The sequence below is a fragment of the Ascaphus truei genome, chromosome 5 (genome assembly GCF_040206685.1).
Source record: "Ascaphus truei isolate aAscTru1 chromosome 5, aAscTru1.hap1, whole genome shotgun sequence".
NCBI lineage: Eukaryota > Metazoa > Chordata > Amphibia > Anura > Ascaphidae > Ascaphus > Ascaphus truei.
This window is the reverse complement of record NC_134487.1, coordinates 237,973,037-237,989,829: the sequence shown is the minus strand read 5'-3', so window position 1 is coordinate 237,989,829 and position 16,793 is coordinate 237,973,037. Positions and strand designations below refer to the sequence as shown.

Here is a 16,793-nt window from a genome sequence, read left to right as displayed (position 1 = left end):
CCTACTAAATGTGTTTATGTTGAATATGTGTGTGGCATATCTGATAGGTTGAACTGTACAAATATAGTTGCTTTTCTACAGATTGCAAAGATTTAATAAAAGTTTTGTATTCTTTATTTTTTTAAAAGTGGAACTTCTTTACTGGCACCTGCAGAGTTTTGAAAGGAAAATCACTTGCGTTGAAACCAAATTTCATAACGTAGTGACGTCACTTCTGGCAGAAGAGGCCATCAGTTACATCTGGGGTGGGAGAGGAAAGACACTTACTGACACACACACACACACACTGAGTAATTGACTGAGTGATACACACACTGACTGACAGACTGACACTCACACACACACCGACTGACTCACACACACAATACACTGAGTGATTGATTGATTGACTGACTGACACACGCACACTAACTGACTGACACACACATATTGACTATCACACACACTGAGTGATTGACTGACTGACACACACACACACACACACACATACACTGAGTGAATTTCATTGACAAAATAGTGAAAAAAGACAAAGAAATGTAACTTAAAATGCGCATGCTTAGCACACAATATTGTTAATATTAAATTTTAGTGATTAAATAAAAATTTCAACTTAAACTATTGATTTCAATTTACACATACTGAACACCTTGTGATTGAAAAGGAAATTTCACATACACATATGGCTAAATATAAAATAATTTATTAACACGTAACAAATAGTAATGCAAACTTTGAACTTTTCAGTCACAAAACAAGAAACAAATTTTAACTTGATGTGCTTAAATTTAAAGGAAAAAAAAGCGCAAAAAACATGTTCCAAAATAGAAAAATATTTTATATAGAAATAAAAGAAACACAAATGAGTGCTATGAAAAAGCACGAGATTAATTAAGCAAACATAAAATTGAAACGATACAAAGTTACCAGAGGCTCCTTGTGCGTTGTCAATGCAGCTGTTAGCAAAGGCAACAAAAGTAGCAGTCCTGTTCACTGATGAAGTATCTATTATGATACGAAACGCGTTGGATAGGAAATAGATTGTGTGCTTTTTACTCCATTTTTACTCTACATATATATCTTGCTATTTAGTATTTTTTATAATAAATTCCCCTTTTTGGTGCTTTTTTGCACTTATTCATTCACAGATTGGGCAGAGCAGTGAAGTGTTCTATGTCTGCAGCTTTATTGTGAGTTTGTGATTCTTTTATTGTGAAACCACGGGACCACTGGAAACATCATACTGGGAGCGGGTGTCTTCCCTGACCGGATGGGGTGTCGAAGTGGAGTCGTGAAGTGGATCAACTGGTCTACACTACAAACTAATGAGACGTGAACTGCCTGCACTGACGAGCTGAGAGTGGGTGTTTTCCCTATCAGCATTGCCTTAACAACAGGACTGCTACTTTTGTTGCCTTGGCTGACCGCTGCATTCACAACACACAAGGAGCCTCTGATAACTTTGTATCATTTCAATTTTATGCTTGCTTAATTAATCTAGTGCTTTTCATAGCACTCATTTGTGTTTCTTTTATTTCTATATAAAATATGTTTCTATTTTGGAACATGTTTTTTGCGCTGGTATCTTTTTCTTTAAATTTGCACTATTAGATGTTTTGAGCCATCTTTATATACCTGCTACATTTATCATGGTCCTAGTTACATACAGCTGCACCAGCCTTTATTCTAAAGCCTCGCACGCTGTACCGCTCTGGATACCGGGTCTTGACACGCTATGTTTTCCAACCGTATAGCAATTGACTCGGGTTTCTATCAGTTTTCTATTGGGCGCAGTATCCATCTATCGGTTGCATTTTAGCGTTGTCTGCAATACCTACACAGTACAGCTGTACAGTTCTGCAAGTCTGTGTGTGTGTGTGTGTGTACTGTACAGTAATTGTAATTTGAAGATTTATATTTCAAGGAGAGATTAACGTTACGAGTTCATGCTGTATACAGTAGTCTGAGGCTCCTTAAATTCGAACCATTATAATTAAACAGATCAACCTTGAATCAACCGCAGATCAATCGCGGGTGCCGGGCGGCACGAATGCAGCATGAACACGGGGGGTGCACTATTTATTGCGTGTGGAATTCAGGAGATGCAACCACAACGCCCCCGAGAAGTTTTAGAATAAAGGCTGGGGCAGCAGTATATATATATTTTTTATTTTCCTATCACTTTGAGCACCTGGCTGTAGGAGTTTAACATAGTTGATTTAGAGCGCACTACTCTACCTCTTCTTTTTTTTTAATGTGCTTAAAAATACACAAACTGCAGGGGGGGGGGGGGATAACTACTCCTCTACTTCTACTGCCCTCAAGACAATGGCTTGCAATTCCTGCCTGAGTCTCAAATTTTTGGCAGGAGACAGGTTCTGCATAAATGGTAAGAGGCTTTTAAAAAATACCATGTTGGGATCTGATGGAAACAGAAAAAAATAGGGGGAGCAAAAGGGTTAAAGGGAGACACACTTTCAACAACCGTCAATAACCTTCAAAAATGGACGTGGAGTAAATAATGATAATGATTAAATACTCACACGGCCCTGTGCTGCTGAAACGTCTTCTTATCCCAGATCGTTGGTTATATTGGGAATGGAATGGAAATGAAGGAAGAAATATATAATGGTAATAACCATATGATACTTACACGGCCATGTGTAAGCCCAATCCTAGAAAGGTTTCTGTGGGGTGCCTCTTGTAAACCCATCCAAGATTGTTCCAGGGGTACAGCTCCCACATCTGCTGGCAGGCAGGATGTTGGATGGGGGTTCCTCTTTACTATCCTCACGTTTTTCTTCTTCCCTCCCCGGTTCAGCCAGCGGGAGGGGTGATGGGGTAAGGTAACAGCCAAGGGTCAGTGATAGTTTAAAAAGATTGTGGATTTATTTAAACATTAAAAATACAAAAGATATCACTCACATGAAAAATAACAAATCCCCGTTATGCTCCCGTTGCTGTCTCGACAAGCTGCCTCTCAGCTGCACTGTCTTCCGCGTCCGGAGTCAGAAGAGATGGGAACTTCTGGCACGGCTGTGACTGCAACTTACTTCCACTAACTACGGAAGCCTCAAATGATGTGACGAATTAGAGCAACGCGTTTCGCCATATACAACGGCTTCTTCAGGCTCAAAATATGATCTGATGGGCCTTTGAACACATTGGCCATCATTTTAATCTTCTGTGCCTCCATGGAGATCATTTCCTTGTTGAAATTGCTTGCAACTTTCTTCTTCTTTGCCGGTGGCTTGCTGCAGGCCATCATTTCACAAATAAAGCATCATCCACATCGACCGCAGCACTCATGTCCAAGGATGTCTGTAAATACAGAATGGAGTCCTGCTCTACTTCAGAAGCATCTTCAGTGCCCTGGGAAGGAGTAGACAGAGTATACACAGATGGTGCATAGACCGTATGAGTTTGGGGCGATGGTGACGTTGATGGCCGTTCAAGGTTTGAATCTGTGACGGCTGGTGTCATCTGTTCCTTAAGGAACAGCATGCTGGAAAAAAATGCCAGGAAGATGGACGATACATGCTGCATCATCAGATCACACTGGCCTGATTCTTTTCATTTCACGCCGGAAAGAATCACGCAGATTATTTCACTTGGACTTTAAAGTGTCACCTACAACAAAGAAACAAACAAAAAAAAATTCAATACCGGGCAGGGTTAAACACTTTTTGACAGAAAACAATTTGCTAAGATGTATCCTTTGTTATGAACGCAGTATTAAATTTACCTTCCATTTAACATTTGAGATTAGACAACATTTAATCATGATGTAGAAAAAACTGCGCACCAATTTGTAGTGTTAATAGTGAAAATAAATATATACAAAATATATATATATTGATATATATAGACAAATCAGTGACTTGTGCTAATAATAAATGAAAATCTTTTTACATTAACGATTGAGAGTCTGCTGCTGGTCAGGATAGAAAGCTCAGCATCTTAAGGTGACATATAAAAGAAAAAGAAGACAGCACACAACTCTCAAAGTATAGTATATAAAATATAATGTGAAAAATTCAAAGGGTGGTGTAGGAGGAACGCACACAGAAGTATGCAAGGGAGTCTTGTTATGGTGAAATTAAATAAGGCTTTTATTGCGCCTGTTTCCTTCCATCAGAAAACCATCCAAACAAGGGGTCAAACAAAGCTTCTATTCACTTGGGAGTATTTCTAGTGAAACCTATGCAGTCCACAACTCCCTTTAGATAAGCATGTCTCCCCGCCCCAAATATATATCTTGATATGAGCAGATATACCAAAAAGTCTTATAAAAGAAAGTCTTATCTGTTTCTTGAGGTTGGAGGGAAAGTCTTCTCTGTTCCTGGGTTGCTGCTTTTTTCCTCAGGTTTTGTCAGCATTCAGGTTTAGAGGTGTTTTCCTCTGTGTCTTGCAAGCAGCTCTGCTGTTTCTTCTGGCAGGCTCAAGACATCTGTCACCATGGTCAATCTCACAACTTGTGAGACTCAGGAACAATCTCCCTTCCTGTCTCAAAAGACAGGATTTTCTAAGAAGCTAATCAGGCAGGTGGTGTTGGATAATTGACTACCAGCAGTTAACCACCACACTGCTGGATTAGAGGCACATTTCCTGAACAGGGATAACTCCCCTGTTACATACCTCCCCTGTTTGTGGGAAGCTCGGGCTTGCCACGGCCAAAGCCCATCCTTCCACTCTCATTCTAGATATCTCTGTGACTTGAATGAGAGTGGATGGAGGAAGAGAACCCTCAGTCCCGCTGGGATCGGAGCCCTTTCTCCAGTTCATTCGTGTCTCCTCCCGAAGGTGCTTGAGATCAGCACTCCTCAGTCACTCGAGGAAGACTTTTTCTAAATATAGTCTTTTTGCTATGTGCGCGGTCATGAGATTTCCCTCGCGTCGGGTGCTCGTTTTATTGTAGGCAGACTGTATTGCAGCAGTTGCAGAGCGTTTAAAACAGCCCTTTGAGTTTTCCGCTCTTGAAGCTGTCTCTCTGCACTTTTCCTACGTAATGGAGTTGCTAGTTCAGCCTCTTTGGGATTAAGTTGCAAATCCATATCCACATCCAGAGAATGTCCCATCTTTTTAGCTTCATCAGCTAAGGATTCTTCTGGTTTTGATTCAGCACGTGTACCTTCTTTTGTTGCCTGTTGGGTGGCTGAAGGTTTTGCTAGTACTTGTTTAGGTGGTTCAAATTTTGCAACCTTGTTTTTCAGACGAGCGGTATTCCCAGCTCTCACTGTACCCTTGTCTTCATGGGTTTTTGTGGCTGTGGGATACTGACGCTTAGTCAGGGTCAATACTTGTCCTTGTAGAACTGTAATCTCATCCACGAGAGATCCCTGTTTTTTGAGTGCGTCTTGCAAGTCTCTTCTCAGGGAATTTATCTGCACACTTTGTTTTCTCTGAGCTTCCTTCCACATTTTCACTGCATTGTGAAGCACTATGAATTTCTTTGCTCGGGCCACAGTTACTTGTCTCAGTTTCTGGACCTTCTTGTGCTCCCTTTTGTGCCGCGTCACCTGGGTTCTAAGCTTGGCCTCTAGCGATGCTTTGGTGATGCTCAGGGTAGCCTTCACTTTCTCATGCTGCTTTGCGGGGACAAACTGGGTAATCAGACGTTCCTGCAGCACTTGTATTTCTTTAACAGCCTGCAGATTGTCTTCCTGCAGAGTTCGCTGCTTCTCCTCGGCCATCTGGAGGTGCGTACGCAGACCTTGCAGTTGATTCTGCAGTCGGTGCTCTGCTTCAAACTTCTCACCTTCCAAAAGGTTATTTATTTCTTTAAGCTCGTGCAGCTTTTCATTCTTTTCCTTGACGTCGTTTGTCAAATGAAAATTTTCTTCTTTGAGTTTTAAGTTTTTTCTTTTTAATCTTACATTTTCTCCTTTTTCAGTCTCTGTACTATTCAGGGCCTCCTTGCAGTCCTCCTTCCATTTACGCACATCTGCTTTGAGAATGACAGTATCCTGGCGTGAGACTTCCTTCTCTAGGTTGAGGGTCTGAAGCTCCTTCTGAGAGACTTTGAGATCTGTATTAAGATTGAAAATAGTTTCTTTAGAAATGTCCAGTTCCTCAGTGAGCCTGTGTAGTTCCTTTCTGGAGACTTCCAGGTCTGTGCAGCAGCTGTTGGTCTCATGATGTGTGGCATCCAGTGCTCTGCGGAGTGTCTGAACCTCTTTCTGAGATACGTCCACCTCTGTCCGGACACTGTTGACTTCTTGTTGTGAGGCATTCAGCTCTATGCGAAGAGTGTGAACCTCTTGCTGGAAAACTGTCATCTGCTTCAGTGCCTCCTCATACTTCCGCTTCAGCTTAGCCATCATTTTATCAGATTGGCTCTGCTTTTCATCCCTGGCGGAAATAGTAGCGTTTGCAGTATCTAGCTCAGTCTTGAGATCGTCCAATTCTGTCCTGGCCAAATAGTAAATTGTGAGCACATCTTTCTGTAGCTTCACGTTATTTTTCTGTAGCTCTGTGTAACCATCTTTCTTTTGTTTCAATTGTTCACGGAGCATATCAAAGTCATGCCTGGCATTTTTCAGGGCATCTTCAGGGCTGGTCAAGGGATCGACACTCACTGGATCTGGCTCCGCTTCCCAAGGATGGTTGGTTGAGGGTTCCTCACTGTTGGCACCGCTCTTTCTCTTGTCGACCATATTCGTCATCATAGAGAGCGGTCTTTTCGGTTCGTGCCGAGTTCAGGCACCCCCACCATTCTTGGGGTGTTTTGTGGGTGTGACTCGGTTCGGGTTCCCCGTAAGAGATGTCTTCCTCTTTAGTGGACTGGAAGGGACACTCTTCCGTGGGGTAGGGTTCATTACAGGAACGCTGCATCCTGTCCTCCATTTTGGGGCTATCCGGTGTAGTTTTCTTCCTGACCTCAGGAGGCGCTATTGCAGCTGTTGCCACTGTATTTGCTAGAACCCCCAATTGTGGTAGTCCTACAGGTGGGCATATTTTGCTTGTAGAGGTCGTAACTCTCACAGGCATCTCTGTAGACTTTTCTTTTTCTTGGGTAAGTGTTACAATATCAGCAGTATTGTGCACGCATTCTCTCTCATTAGGTATACTGGATGTGCAGTTGCTAGGTAAAAACTTCTATTTGCTTTACATCATTTACTTGCTAGGTATAATCTCTCATTAGGTATACTGGATGTGCAGTTGCTAGGAAAAAAACTTCTATTTGCTTTACACCATTTACTTGCTAGGTGCAATACCTTCCGCTTCAGCCAAATAATGTGGTTTTCTGCTTGAGTTCAGTAATGTTCAGTCTCAACTTTGGGTATTATGGCATTCACTCTTCACACTTTGGGATACCTTTTACACAGCTCAGCAATTCCTTTTTCCCCAGTAGGGCAATTTTACCCTCAGCACTTGTTTACTGAAAATTCCCCTGCTTCAGCACAGTCTTGCATCAATTTTCACACTTTTCTGCATATACTCCATTCACAACTGCTAGTCCTATGCGGTGTGGCAGCCTTTACTTGCAGAATCAGTACCGCTCACGTGTCACCATCTGTATTCACTGCTTCAGCGAAACATTTGAAAACAATAAACGCCTATCCCTTTTAAGGGCTAACCTACTTCTTGAACCCTGACTACAGCTGGAAGGAAAAAACCCTATTTCAATGACCATATTACACTTTATTTGTGATAGGCAAATAAGGTTTACCTGCTTCAGCACGGTCTCTCTCTCCTCTTGGAATCGGGGAAAAGAGTCCATCTGTGGTTTTGTAAGTTTTAGTGCAGTGTAGATTTCCTGCCTGGGTGTGTCCTTTAACTCTGGTGTCTGCTGCATGAGATCTTTGTTTATGTTGCTCAGGCTGTTTGTAGGCAAAAAGCAAAAAAAAAATTTCACAGGCAAACTCTGGGCCCCTTTTAACTTCAAAGACCACCTCTCGTCCCACTTCTGATGACCATATGTAGGAGGAACGTGCACAGAGGTATGCAAGGGAGAGTTGTTATGGTGAAATTAAATAAGGCTTTTATTGCGCCTGTTTCCTTCCATCAGAAAACCATCCAAACAAGGGGTCAAACAAAGCTTCTATTCACTTGGGAGTATTTCTAGTGAAACCTATGCAGTCCACAACTCCCTTTAGATAAGCATGTCTCCCAGCCCCAAACATATATCTTGATATGAGCAGATATACCAAAAAGTTTTATAAAAGAAAGTCTTATCTGTTTCTTGAGGTTGGAGGGAAAGTCTTCTCTGTTCCTGGATTGCTGCCTTTTTCCTCAGGTTTTGTCAGCATTCAGGTTTAGAGGGGTTTTCCCCTGTGTCTTGCAAGCAGCTCTGCTGTTTCTTCTGGCAGGCTCAAGACATCTGTCCCCATGGTCAATCTCACAACTTGTGAGACTCAGGAACAATCTCCCTCCCTGTCTCAAAAGACAGGCTTTTCTAAGAAGCTAATCAGGCAGGTGGTGTTGGATAATTGACTACCAGCAGTTAACCACCACACTACTGGATTAGAGGCACAATCCCTGAACAGGGATAACTCCCCTATTACAGGTGGTAATAAATGCATGTACAACAAATCAACAAAAGCAGGGCATGATTAGGGTTCATGTTACCACTACAGCAAGTCACGGATCAGCATGCCATCATCGACATCACACGGGTCCTCCCTCAGTGAAATAGCAGATCTTTACACGCTGGCACTCTGGCTCCTCACTCCACCGCGACGTTCGCTGGTGCTGCACTGGCACTCTTCCCCACACACAGAAACCTCCAGATGTCGCTGGGAGAGTTCTTATTTGAACAAAAATATACAGTCCAGTACTGGTGTTATCAAGCTCTCAGAACCCACGCTGGGAGCTCTCTCTCTACTCTGGAGCGCTGGCAGTGACGTCACCGAAAGTGCCAAGCTCCACCATGCACATACACGAACAGCTGATGCTTAAAGATGGTTCTGTCGGCAAGAACACACAGTACCCAGTACCCGCCACCCTCGTGCAGCCACCGGCCAGACCAGAGACCACCCCCAGGGAAAATCTGATTTTGATATCTATTGTGGGGGGGGAGGGAGGTGGCTGGGAATATTTTTATAAGTATTGGGTATCTTTTATCATTGTGTCCAGTACTTTTGGACAAGTCACATGCCAACAACATATATAATCAATAAATAATATATAGAATTATTTGGGATGGACAAAATCTCTGCAATCTCTCTCCACAATTTGTCATGGATGTAACGATCATGGTACGGACGACTGTGCTGGTTTCACAACGCATCACGCTGATATATCTCAGAAATAATTTGCTCGGTAGCAGAATTATCCATTGTACTAATGAAAATTACTTTTAATATGAAATAGATTTTTTTTCAATAAAAAAATATGATTTTTTTTATAAAAGAAAATATATATATAGATATAAACTGTAGTAACAACAATACAATTTATATATATAAAAACTTAATATAATAGTTTATATATATCTATCAATTGATTGCTCAAGTGACAATAATGCTGCTTCTCAAACCAAAGAATCGTCAATGTGTGAAACTTTTTTTTAACTTTAGGGTACAGGTGCAGACACGGGTAGGGTGTTTCTGTGTTTACATTTCATTCATTGGCTGGTGAAATACACGTGACGCTGTTGCAGCATGAAATTACAACTAGAGGTGTCTCCCTCAAGTGCAGCAGCTTCACGCTGTACTTCACAGCCAGAAGTCATTTCAAGTTTGAAAACTCTCATAAACAAACATCAGGCTGTGTCCAACAGCAGACGCGTCCGCACGCTGAGCGATCAGACTGCCTAAGTCACTGATCGCGTCTATACGGCGTGCGGTCGCGTGCGTGCGGAAGGGGCCGCGACGGGCCGGTCACGTGAGCGGTTCGCCCAATGAGTGCGAACCAGCTTCATGACGTCACTGGCACGCCCCTAGACACGCCCACGGACGGCACGCGTACCATGGCCAGGGAAAGCACCCATTTTCCCTCAGCCTCCGCGCGCCTCTGCATGGGTGAAGTCTCTGTGGACGCAGCCTGAGAGTGACAAACATGAGTGCGCACATTGCTTAGCTGGCACAGTGTGAGCGGAGCCACAGGAAATCCAGAAAGTCACCACTACAGCCCCAAATGATACAGCACTGGCAGCCACACTCAGCCAATGACAGCCGGAGGCTATACACTGTCCAACCAATCAACAATTCAAGGGGAGAGACCTGACTAGGGAGCTAGTCTGCATGGCAGCATTTTCAAAGAGGAAGTAAGGCCGAGTTCAGGGTGGGAGCGTCAAGACTGGGAGTGCGCGCATCCGCGTGAGCGCATGTCAGTTTGCTGGGCGATGTGTGCTCATCCCCAGCAGACCTTTGCAAACATCGAGGAGGCGGGTCTTCCTGACCTCACATCCGACCTGACCTCACATCCTCTTTCTCCCGATCATACAGGAAAAAAGATGGCGCTGTCAAGGGAGCAAGCATTTGGAAAGTAGCATACTTAAATCGACTATTCTATGTAGGAGACAGTTGAACCGGCACCCCATAAATAGAACTAGATCCAGAGATGGTGAATTTGCCACATTATACCATAAATTGCGCCTGCATAAACACATATTTTTTGAATATATGCGAATGTCCCCTGCATCATTTGATTATATTTTGGACAAAATAAAAGACCAAATAAACCCTGTGTTAACGTTGAGGTTTGTAGCATTTCTGTTTATGTTTTGTAAATGTAAGTAAATGTAATGTTATAACTATGTTTATATTAATATTATAATATATATTGTAACGTGACATACCATACGAATAAAGATGAGGTTCACTGTTTAATTAATTCTATGATATTTTTTTTTTAAACCATTTAACCACAAATAAATACTTTCAATGTATTCCAGTGCTTTTCAACCACCGTTCGGCGTCCGCCACAGGGGTGAAAGCTCACTTAAAGACACATAGTTAGGGTGACCACCCGTCCCCCTTTTGCCGGTACAGTCCCGGTTTTTCGAGAGCTGTGCCGGTTTTCTGTGCGTACCGGTAATGTCCCGGATTTTCCTCAATGTGTCCCCGTTTTTTTGTCGCCGGCGGTGCCGGCGGTGCGCGAGTAAGCTGAGTCTGCGGCGGCGCGGAGGAGGAGACTGCAGCAGCCCGGCTGGTAAGTTTTTTTTTTTTTTTACTGCCAGGGGTTGGGCTTGTGTTACGGGTCTTGCTGATTGGATGCGGCCCGGCATTGTACAATGTCCCGCCCCCCTCGGCATTAAGCCCCGCCCCCGGCATCATCCTTCACCAAGGCCGGGTATAGTATGTGTGAATGGAAGGAAGGGTGCCGTGGGGGGGGGGAGAGGCAGCGTGCCTGGGAGGGGGGGAGAGAGGCAGCGTGCCTGGGGGGGGGAGAGAGGCAGCATGCCTGGGGCGGGGGGGGGGAGAGGCAGCGTGCCTGGGGGGGGGGGGAGAGACAATAACGGTGCAGGAGATTGGATGTTTCCTGCAGGGGGAGGCAATTTAAGTATTGAATCTGCAGCAGGACCGCAGGGGATTGGACGATGCCAGAGGTGAGGTGGGAGGGGAGGAGTGAAGTGATGTCAGTGATTTCAGTGTCGTGACATTCACTGCCACGCGGAGGATCAGAGTGGAGCAAGTGTCAGAGCTGCTGCACATTTGCTTTGGCCTTTGTCTGACTGTGTCTCAAAATCCACCTCCTAGGAGCAGAGCTGAATTACTGTAAGTAGTAGCAACATATATTTTTAATATAAATACAACCCTATTTGTCATTTCCCCTATTTATTTTGCAAATTGTAGTACACAAGTTCAGGTCAGAATGTTCAATTTTAAAAAAAGTCTTAATTGTACTTAATGCCTTCATTTTTTATTTAATGTCAATTCATTGTTTATTTCATTTTAATTAATGTCAATTATTTAATTTTAATGGTCATTTTTTATTAATTGAAATTCTTTAATTTTAACGTCTTCATTATTTAAGTAATTTTAATTAATGTTAATTTTTTATTAAGTCCAGTAGAGATTAGAAAGTAGGCTGCGAAGTAAAGTGGTATGTTTTATTCATTTCTGATACTGAAATCCCTTTTTACTTAATAGAATTTATGTTGGTGTTAAACTGTAAAAAAGACATTATGATTTTTTTTTCTTATGCTGCTGTCTAGATATATAACTATATTGCATTAAAATGCTGATTTCCAATTACATTTTTTGCACCCTTTTTCTTGCAGCGTGGGCACTCACAACGGACGTTGTGGTGTCGGCCACGAAGCAGACTTTTCACAGACTACCAGTCCTCACAGACCTTGGGTAAGTACAGAATATAAAAATAATTTTAAAATTTTTTTGTTTTTGAAAAAAAAAACTGTTTTACAAAACATACATGCACACACATACATATGTTACACACACATGCACACACACACACACACACACACACACACACACACACACACACACACACACACACACACACACACACACACACACACAATAATCCCTGTTCCAGAACTCCGATTTAGGGTGCAAATGTATTGCATTTAAATATTGATTTAAACTTCATATTCATATTTGTGCACCCTTTATCTTGCAGCGCGGGCACTCACAACGGACGTTGTGGTGTCTGCCACAAGGCAGACTTTTTACAGATTACCAGTCCACACAGACCTCAGGTAAGTCCAGAAAAAAATAAAAATAATAATAATAAAAAAAAAATTGGTTTTCCTTTTTTTTATTAAACGGTTTAACAAAACATACATACGCAGACATGCACGGTCACTCGGTCACAGACACTCGGTCACTCGTTCACAGACACTCGGTCACAGACACTCTGTCACTCGGTCACAGACACTCGGTCACGGTCACACAGACACTCGGTCACAGACACTCGGTCACGTCACAGACACTCGGTCACGTCACAGACACTCGGTCACGTCACAGACACTCGGTCACGTCCCAAATGTTAAGTGGTAGTCAAACCAAATGCCCAGGTATTTAAAACTAGTAACAGTAGTTAGGGTGGTGTTAGCGTTGGTTCTGATCTGGAGCGCAGTCACTGGAATCTTTACAAATTAAGTCTTGGTTCCAAATACCATTGTTACAGTCTTGTCAATGTTTAAAAAGTTTGTTTTGGGAAATCTAGTTTGAGTCTCAAAGTCAGACTGAAGTACGTGTTCAAGGTCAGAGAGGCTATGAATGTGTGCATATAAGATTGTGTCATCTGCATACATGAGTATTGAAGCTTCCTTACAAGCTGTGGGAAGATCATTGATGAACACTGAGAAGAGTAGGGGCCCCAGAACAGAGCATCTGAGAGCATGAGAGTCTAACAGAGACTGAGAGACACTCTGGGAAGGAGTGTGGAGATTTCCTAAGAGAGGTTAACAGAGGGGGAGAGACTCTGGGAAGGAGTGTGGCGATTCCCTCAAAGGACTATCTGAGAGTCCTTCTGTGAAGGAGTTTTATCTTTAGTGACCAGCTTGAGATGTATCTCAGAGTCTGCTGTGTGATCAGCCCTCTGAGATCCTGGACGAGAAGTGGACAGGACAAGCCTTCTTGAAGCAGGCCCCTGCACCTAGCGAGGCTAGAGTCTACTCCCCAGGCCCCCAGTTGGTATTGTATCTTGATTTATACATATTTGTTTTGTCTGCTGGCGTGCCAGAATAAAACCCATTTTATTAAACATCTTTGTCCTGTCTGGTGCTAGTGATCCCAGTGGTTTTGGTGTAAAAGTACTGGTCTGCCGTGACGGCATCTATGCCGGAACATATGATAAAAGTCTTTAAGTTTTCCCCATAGGATGCTAACCTTGGGACACGTCCTTCAGATGTAAAGAAAAGTGCCGGAGCCCATAACGCCTCCGTTCATCATGAAAAAAAGATAAGTTAGAAAATGCCTTCAAAATATCTGCTGGAGTTGTCTCCTATTTCTCCTATTTCTCTTCTCCTTTTCCTTCTTCTCCTTCTCCTATGTTCTAACTCCTATTTTTTTTGCTCTTCTTTACCGTTTGAGAGGAGGGAGTCCCACACCTCTTCAGCCACACACCAGGAACGGAACGCTGGATTGCTTACAGACGCTCAGAGGCGGATACAGTCGTGGATTGCAGCCACTGATTTATCTGGTAAGTACCGCAAACATACTTGAACAAGGACCTTAGACATTTTATTTGACGGTTACATAAACATTGTTTGTGGTTGTTATTGGTATTACATTTTTTTTGTGTTGTGTTAAGAATTGGAAATACATTTTGAAGTAATTCCCTCCGAACTGGGCATTCCTGGCCAATAATGCCCTGGCTGTAAGAGTTGAAGGGCCCAAGCAAAGCCCCCACCTCTATACAAACAAACACTGCAGGGGCATCACGTGATGCCACATTGCCATAGCAACATGTCAGTGCCTCGTTGTCATGGCAACGGGAGGCGTCATGTGATGTAATTTGTTTTATAAAATTTTTTTGAATGTGTCCCGGATTTTCATTTTGAAAATCTGGTCACCCTACACATAGTGTATGTGTCATTCTACGGGTGGGACGAGGGGGAGAGACAGTCTGTCTGTCTACCTATGCGTGTATCTGTCTACATGTACACGTATCTGTCGCTGTCTATCTATACGTGTATCTGTGTTTCTCTACCTATACGTGTATCTGTATCTGTCTATCTATACGTGTATCTCTGTCTGTCTATCTATACGTGTATCTATGTCTGTCTGTACGTGTATCTGTGTCTGTCTATCTATACGTGTATCTGTGTCTGTCTATATATACGTGTATATGTGTCTGTCTACCTATACGTGTATCTGTGTCTGTCTACTTGTACGTGTATCTGTGTCTGTCTATCTTTACGTGCATCTGTGTCTGTCTATCTTTATGTGCATCTGTGTCTGTCTACCTATACGTGTATCTGTGTCTGTCTATCTGTACGTGTCTCTGTCTGTCAACCTATACGTGTATCTGTCGCTGTCTATCTAGATTCGTATGATTGACAGTCTACCTGAATTTGTATGCATTTTTTACTATATGTGCGTGTCTATTTGTGCGTTTATGTTTATGTACAGGAGGGGGTGGTGGAGAGGGGGAGAAATACACGAGGCACATCAAGTCCAAACAGCGGGGGAGTTGTAAGGTGGGGGAGATACACGAGAGTGTGTGATTGAGGAGAGAATTGGGGACAGGTGTTTTCTGTTGTACAGAATTTAACATTTTAATTATTTGAATAAGTAAACTTGAAATTTTGTTTAAAATCCAGTTATATATATAATGTATGTAATATTGATTTTGATATTCTGTTATGCTTTTATTTACCATCTTCACTTTTATATTTTTTCCAGATTTCTTTCTACTGGAACCTAATTTCGCGGACTGGCATTTTCGTTCAAGCTGGGTAGCTCTACTGTTGGAAAAATTGTTTATGAGACATGCGATGCTATTCACAATGCATCCAAACAATACATATGCCATTTCCCACCGTAGAAAGCTTGAGTACTGTGGCTACAGAATATTATAGCACCTGGAATTTTCCGAATTGTGTTGGTTCTATTGATGGAAAACACATCTGCATTAAAAATCCAAAACATTCAGGGTCGATGTATTTTAATTATAAACACTTGCATTCGATAGTCTTGCAAGCTGTTGCAGATGCAAAGTATAAGTTTATAGCAATTCATGTGGGAGCTCTTGGGAAACAAAGGTATGGTGGTGTTTCCAGGGCATTCTCATTGTATAAACTAATAGAAAATAAGACTTTGCTGTTGCCTTCAGACAAAGTCTTGCCACTTAGCACAACAAGCATCGTGCTGCCACATGTACTGTAGCGGATGAGGCCTACCCACTGCTCCTGTATATTATGAAACCATACAGTAGACGAAGAGTATCCAAAGAAGAAATATTTAATTATAGACTTTCAAGAGCAAGACGGTGCATGGAGTGTGCATTCGGCATAATGACAGCGAAATGGAGAAATGCTGAAATCTATAGAAACCAATGTACCCAATGCAAAGAGAATTGTGAAATTTGTGGCTTTACTACATAATAATGTGATAGATTTGGAAGGCAGTCAAGAAGTGTCAGAAGCGTCTACTGTGCCTCATTCTGCTAACCATTTCCTAGAAGCAGGGCAAATAGTGCATCAAGTACTATGGCCAAAAACATTTGCAATTCCTTTAAGGATTATTTTAATGGTGAAGGAGCAGTACCATGGAAAAATTGTTTATAAAAAATATTTCTGTTAACCTGTGCATGTGTAAGTGTTAAAAGAAATTTCAGTGCATGCAATTTGTAACACCTGATACAATATCTGGTTAAAAGTAAAGTTGTACTTAAAAAATGTTTAATTGCCCGCATAGTAAACATAAACTGCAATGTGTGTATAAGTATGCATCCATGCTTCTTTATGTTTACATATTGTGATAACGTGTTTTTTGGTCTACTGATTAAATATAATACATAAATCTGTTTTATTATTTTATTTTGGTGAAGCAAAAGTTATTTACTGGAACACAATACAGGGAATACCATGGCACTGCTAACATTTCGTTGACGGTTATCACGATTGCCCTGCTCTACCTAAGGGGGTGGGTGGGTGTGAATCGTCTGGCATGCAGCAAAGAGGCAGTGCTGCCCGCCAGCCTGGCTTTAAGTAGGCCCTGCAGGCACTCCTCCCCTGATCAGGGGATGGAGGTGTGGGGGTGGGCCAGGGAGAAGGGTGCCCCCCCCAGTTATGAGGCCCCCCCGCCTATGACTTGGGGGGGTCCGCTTGACCAGGGAGGCTGCCAGACGGTCCCGTCTACCCCCCGCCCTGTACCCACACGTAACAAACAAATAACGACAGGAAACGGGAACTGGAGGTAAAATGGCTGCGCCTA

General features: G+C 42.6%; 1 long non-coding RNA gene across 1 annotated transcript; it reads left to right on the top strand.

Annotated features, from left to right (window-relative positions):
* The first annotated feature begins 11,549 nt into the window (after positions 1 to 11,549).
* Positions 11,550 to 16,341, top strand: LOC142494546 (uncharacterized). Its single transcript, XR_012801523.1, has 5 exons — positions 11,550 to 11,660; positions 12,167 to 12,245; positions 12,529 to 12,607; positions 13,734 to 14,055; positions 15,261 to 16,341. It is a non-coding gene; the product is annotated as an uncharacterized LOC142494546 (long non-coding RNA).
* The last annotated feature ends 452 nt before the right edge of the window (positions 16,342 to 16,793 follow it).